Below are 6,475 nucleotides of genomic sequence, written 5' to 3' on the forward strand. Positions count from 1 at the left end.
TTTATATTGGTTTTGTTGTTGTTGTTGTTGCTTCTTTCTCTCTCTCTTCTTTCCATTCCTTTCTGCCACCCAGCTAGTCCCATGTTCCATCCCCTCCCCTTCTAGATGAACTGTGATTTTTTGGGGTTTTTTTTTTTTTTCCTTTTTTATATTTCTTCTCTGTATCCTTTCCTTCTTTCCTTTCTCCCACCCACCCAGCCCTGTCCACAGCCCCTGCGACTCCTGGAGGGGACATGCTGCACAGCTTGGTCGGAGAGTCACCCGTGTTACTGACCAGCTCCCTCAGCGCCATTTTGTTTATTTATTTAATGTTTGGTTTTTGCTGTTGTTGTTGTTGTTTCCTCTCTCTCTCTCTCTCTCTCTCTCTCTCTCTCTCTCCCTTCCTTCCTTTCCTTTCTCCCATTCACCCAGCCCCGTGCCACCCCCAACTTCTTGGTAGGCTGTGCTGTACCGCTTGGCTGGAGAGCCTCTGGCATTCAGCCTCCCCAGGTCTGCACCAGCCCCACAGGCTGGCTCCCTCAGTGCCACCTTTTTAATTTTTCTTTAATTTCCCCTTCTCCTTTTCCTACTCCCTCCCATCTATGCACCGCCTCCAACCCTTCCTGATGAGCCTTATCATGCCACCTGGCAAGAGAGATATCAGCTCACTGCCACCCCAATTCTGCCCCACCCCCAATGGCTGGCCCCCATCACCATATTTTTTTGTTATTTTTATTTATTATTTTTTTTGTTTGGTTGTTGGTTTCTTCTCTCTTTCCCCTCTTTTCTTCCCTTTCTCCCCCTCTCCACCTACTCCGGTGCACCACTTACACCCCTTATCAACAGGCTGAGCCACACCGCTCGGCTACAGAGCCACCAGCACACAGCCTCATCGGGTCTATCCTGCTCCCACCCACCAAATCCTACAGCACTGCCATTTTATTTAGTTTTTTTCCTTTTATTTTTTTACTTCATTTTTTGCTTTTTTTTCCCTTTTGTTTCTCTCACTTAACTCTGCACACCACATCCTCTCCTTTCCCTCCTGCCTATCCACACCATGCACTAAGTGCCATCTTTCCAAGTGGTACCAACCCAGTCTCACAGACCCCACTCTGCACTGTCCCCCAACCCCTAACCCACCCACAACAGCTGGCCTCCTATCACCATATTTTTTTGTTATTTTTATTTATTATTTTTTTATTTGTTTGATTGTTGGCTTCTTCTCTCTCTTTCCCCTCTTTCCTTTCCTTTCTCCCACCCACCTAGCCCCATGCACCACTCACACCCTTTCTCAACAGGCTAAGCCACACCGTTCAGCTACAGAGCCACCAGCACACAGCCTCATCCTGTCTGTCATGCTCCCACCCACCAAATCCTACAGCACTGCCATTTTATTTACTTTTTTTTTCATTTTTTACTTCATTTTTTGCTTTTTTTCCTCCCCTTCTGTTTCTCTCTCTTCTTCACCCACTCACTTAACTCTGCACACCACATCCTCTCCTTTCGGTCTTGCCTATCTGCACCGTGCACCAAGTGCCATGATTCCCAGTCTCCCAAACTCTGCTCTGCACTGTCCTCCAACCCCTAACAAACACTTCTGTGCCTGTCACTGATATCCTCTCTCTCTATCTCCCACCCAGGCCCCCCTGCCTGGCCCTGCGCAGCTGTTGCCATCTATGAGGCAAGTGTGGGCCATGAATATGCATGCTGGTCCCACAGGTCTATGGAAGACCAGGACCTGCCCCACCCCACGCCTGGCTGTGATTTGAATTCAAGAAACAGCAGTGAAGAGGGGAACAAGGGTGATGAACAGAGGAGGGAATTGGGTGCAGGGATCTCCCTGAGTAAAGCCCGACCCAGCACAAAGAGGACCCAAGTGCGACCCAGGGCCAGGGAGAGACTATACCATGTTCTGAGAAGGTTATAAAAAGGTCAGAGTCTCCTTGTTCTCCCTTTTTTTTCTTTACAGAAATTACTAAAGTCTGACACAAACATTTACTGCCAGATCTACCCAAAAGCAGAAATGGAAATGCTCCTTAGGGGCTGAGAAGAGGGACTCACCTCCGACTCCAGCTCCTGGGGAGGGGGTAGGAGCCAACCAAGATTATCACCTCTGAGCTCTGAAGAGACCTTAGAGCTAGGGTGGAGGGGGTTCCCTCATAGATTCCTGGAGACCCAGAAAGGCTGCCTTGGGATCAGACAGGACTAAAGGCATCCCATTCCTCCCCCACCAGAAAGTGGGGGGCTCCCAGGAAAAGTAAACATGTGAGCCACCATGGGTTATCTGGAAAAGATCTGAATAAAGAGGATCTTTCCCCCCTCATTTTCTCTCCTTCTGCTCATAGGAAATTTCCATTTCAAAAATTCACCTGAAACTTTGGATCCATTCTCCTCTGTGTGTCCTACACAGGAAAATATTATCTCTAAGTTACACTAACCCCTGTTTCTATTCTGTGGCAGTTAAGATTTGGAGGTAGACGGGATTGGGACCACACTCACAGGAAAGGGTGATTTTCACAAGAGCCACGCTCAGCCAGGGGAGCACTGCACTGTTCTCACACTGCCCCAGAACATGGGACCCTGGACAGCTCCTGGTGTTTGCCCCTCTGGGAATGCAGGTAGCACAGAAATGGGGCCATCTGAAGTTCACACAAACATGACCATGAAAGAGCAACCAAGGATGGTGGGTATATCATGGACATGGCCTCTTCCCAGCCCTCCTGCCCTATTCAGTCCCGGCAGTGGTGTCCCCCTCTGACACACTGCCCTTCACAAATGAACTCACCTGTGCCCAAGCCCAGGATCGAGGATTGCCAGTCAGCACCACTGGCTTTCTCCTCTACCCCAAAGGCCAGCCTTCAGGGGCTGCTGGGCTGTATTGAGTCCTGGGATACTTACCCAGACCTCCAGGTCCAGTCTCGTGCTGGTTTTATCCTTCCCAGAAGAGTAAACAACCCTCTCAAAGGATGAGTGGAGCCTAAAGACTTATTTCCCCATGTAGGGCTCTGCTCCTGTGGGTTCCAACACTCTACCTGTGACCACAGGGAAAGAAAACTGACTGGGGTCCCTCACAGTCCCCCCATTTTCCTCATTCCCATCACATCCCACCCACAGAGGCAAATCTGATCCCTATAGCCTCAGCCCTGTCCTTCTCAGGGGCTCAGGTCCAGCCTGGCCTGCATCCCTGTGGTCCCCACACTCTCACTCACCACTTATGATGCCCAATATAGCAGGTCACCTGGGCGCCCATGGAGGCACTTATTCTCCCTCGAATGGGAAAAGACACCCTCTCCTGCATCACATCCCACATCTGAGTAGTCACCAAGGTCCTCTCTGCTCTGGCCCGGCAGTCACTGTCAGCCCTCATGGTCTCTTGTGGACAAAGCAACAATCTCCCGGCAAGTGGAAATGACATCTGTCACCACAGTGTATGGCCCTCCTTCTGGAAGCTCCTCATGTCTGACCTGTGATGGAAATTAGCACGTGCAACATTTATGCAAATCATTTTGTATGTTTATCTCATGATAATGCGCACACCCTCCGACCAGGATGCATTTCTAAGAACCCTCCCCGACCTCTGAGCTCTTGGAAGGTAGGACTGTGCCGGTCCCGCTGTCTGCTGAGTCTAGTGATGAGCACAAAGGCCAGCACAGGGAGCTTCCCAGATATGTGCTGCAGGAAAGAGATGAACACCTCCACATGCAGTAAAGACACTTGTAAAAGGAAGTTCACTGCAGAGTTGCTTGTGCCTATGTATAGTGGGAAACAGTCTCCAAACCAGCACAGGGTGTGGATAAAGCATCACAGTGTAGCTGTGCAATGAAATAATGAAGAACCACTTAACAAACATGGTTGAAGCCAATCAACATGAATTAGCTTGGCACATGCCCACCAGACACGCTTCACTCCGAGAGAATGTTAGGAAACAATCTCACTCAGTAATAATTTGGCTGTAAACAAAGAAAACATTATTGAAAGATTCACATCAGCCGTCAAAAGTGGTTTTTGTTGTTGTTGTTAGGTGCCGGCAAGTCAGTTCTGACTTGCAGCAACCCTACACACAACAGAACGAAACAGTGCCCGGTCCTGCACCATCCTCACAATTTGTGCTATGCTTGAGCCCATTGTTGAGCCACTGTGTCAATCCATCTTGTTAAGGGTCTTCCTTTTTTTCACTGACCCCCCGCTTTATCAAGCACGATGTCCTTCTTCAGGGACTGGTCACTCCTGATAACATGTCCAAAGCACATGAGATGAAGTCTGCCCATCCTTGCTTTTAAGGAGCATTCTGGCTGTACTTCTTTCAAGACAGACTTTTTATTCTAGCAGTCCACGGTATATTCAATATTCTTCGCCAACGTTATAATTCAAAGGTGTCAATTCTTCGTCAGTCTTCCTTATTCATTGTGCAGCTTTCACACGCATGTGAGGTGACTGAAAACACCATGATTTGGGTCAGCCATACCTTAGTCCTCAAGGTAACATCTTTGCTTTTTAACACTCTGAAGAGGTCTTTTGCAGAAGATTTTCCAAATGCAATATGGGCAATGCAAAAGTGGTTATGTCCTGGAAATGGAACTGGGGCAGGACCTGACACACATTATTTTATACAGGTTTATAATTCTGGTCTTTTACAACTAATGCGTTTTCCTGTGTGACTTTAAACACAACATATAAAACCATCTTATAAAAACCAGAAGACTTCCTAGGTCCTCAGAACCCAGAGCCCAGGCCTCCCTCCAGCCCCTTCCCCTTCACTGAGTGAGTCTCCACTGAGACCAGCCTTTGTGATTCTGTCCACATCCTTGTGGAAGGAAGGCACCAGCCACCAGATAGGGATGCACCTTGCTGCAGCTACTACATCAGGTGGGGACAGAGTGAAGCTCTGTCTGCCAGACACTTACTGAATGAACACCTACTGTATGCAGACCTGTGATTGACAGGGGACAGTCCCTGTTCTCTAGGAATTTACCATCCAGAGAACATGCGGAGGAGGACAGAAGTGACCCAAATGATTACAGGATGATATTGAATAAAAACTTCTCTGGTTATTTAAAATAGTTAATTTTATGTTATGTGAATTTCACATCAAATTAAAAAAAACTACTTGGCATAACTTTTCCTTCTACACTTTTCTAACTGTCCACCAGAGGGCAGAAGAGCTACTCAATAGCCTGGAGCCCCACACACCCCTCCCTCAAACAGGGCTGTTGATCTCCCTCAGCATCACCCACAGTCCAGCAAGATCTGAGTCTCATCGGTGTCGCCTCAGATCACAGTTCTCCTCACTCTCAAGCTCCCCACACACTGGACTCTGTCATCTCCTCCATGGAGCCATGTTCTCCCACTTGAAGGCCTTTCCCTCTGCACCAGGCTCCATCCCCTCCACACCCTCCACCCTTCACTTGCTATCACCCACTCAAGCTCAAGGCTCAGCCAGAAGATCACTTCCCAAGGGAGCTCTCTGTGACCTCCAGACTAGCTCAGATACTCCGGATACTTGCCCTTCATAGCCCATGTCTCCATTATACTTGCCTCATTAGTCCCAAACATGTTTGTCTTCTACACTGTGGAATCCCAGTGCCTTGCCCAATGCCTGACACATAACAGATGTTCAGTAAATACTGGTTAAATGGAGGAGGACAAAGCACACATCACCTCACCTGCTGACTCCTGATGGTGGAGCACAATCTGTGTAGACACAGGGCACTGGTGTCCACATGGGAGGAAGCCAGCAAGTGCCCCATGCTGTCCCAGGGACATGGGCCTTCACCTCTCATAGTGTCAGGGAGAGGACAGGGCCCCCTGAAGAGTGAGAGGTCAGACCCGATTAGCTCCCAGGTAACTGACCACACACCCCGATCTCTAGCTTGTGAGTGGCATCAAGTCGCCCAGGAGGGCCTGGGATGGGAGCCTCTGTGCTTTCTCTTCTCACAGAGAGTCTGTATCTGGAACAAAACCCTAGACCCGAGGTCCAAGAGAGTTACAACAAGGGAGGACTGAGCCCCAGCCCTCAGGGTCCCTGCTGTGTGGGGATACCTGCCTCTGGTCCCCTGAACTGTGTCACCAGCCCCAAGAGATCCTGGGGATGAGGAGGTCACCAAGCCGAATGGCAACTGGAGACCACAGGATTGGCCTTTGTTTCCACCTCAGAGGGACTGAGGGCCCACGGGGGCTTACCTCCCCTACCGGGAACCTCACAGATCCCTGAGTCCCAGAGGGGAGCTACTCCAGTGCCTAGGCCCTGTGAGGAGGACTCCAGTGGACAACAGACAAGGACACAGATGGCCTCGATGCAACGCCCCAGTGCTGCGATGGAGGGAAACACTGGGCAGTGGGGGACCAGCCTCCCAAACCACTGCCCACTCCTGCAGCCTCAGACTGCTCATCGGGCCCTGCCTTTTAAACCTTGGAGTCAGAGAGTTCCTCAAGGCCAGAACATCTGCCTGGAAGGACCGTCCTCCTGACACTGGAACCAGGGGTCCTCGGAAAACTC

At 49.8% G+C, this 6,475-nt stretch overlaps 1 protein-coding gene and 1 long non-coding RNA gene across 3 annotated transcripts in view; one reads left to right on the forward strand and one right to left on the reverse strand.

Annotated features, from left to right (window-relative positions):
- The window catches only part of LOC126085423 (hemicentin-2-like), a 418,976-nt gene that overhangs the window by 291,685 nt on the left and 120,816 nt on the right, over positions 1–6,475 (forward strand).
- The window catches only part of LOC126085440 (uncharacterized), a 197,088-nt gene that overhangs the window by 88,884 nt on the left and 101,729 nt on the right, over positions 1–6,475 (reverse strand). The window contains exon 3 of one of the 2 annotated variants that reach the window (XR_007519274.1): positions 4,761–4,783. The exons of the other annotated variant lie outside the window; for it this stretch is intronic. This is a non-coding gene — a long non-coding RNA (uncharacterized LOC126085440). Of the gene's footprint in view, positions 1–4,760; positions 4,784–6,475 lie in introns of those variants that run through there. 2 annotated transcript variants of the gene reach the window in all.

Source organism: Elephas maximus, chromosome 11, assembly GCF_024166365.1.
Source record: "Elephas maximus indicus isolate mEleMax1 chromosome 11, mEleMax1 primary haplotype, whole genome shotgun sequence".
In the NCBI taxonomy this organism is placed as follows: Eukaryota; Metazoa; Chordata; class Mammalia; order Proboscidea; family Elephantidae; genus Elephas; species Elephas maximus.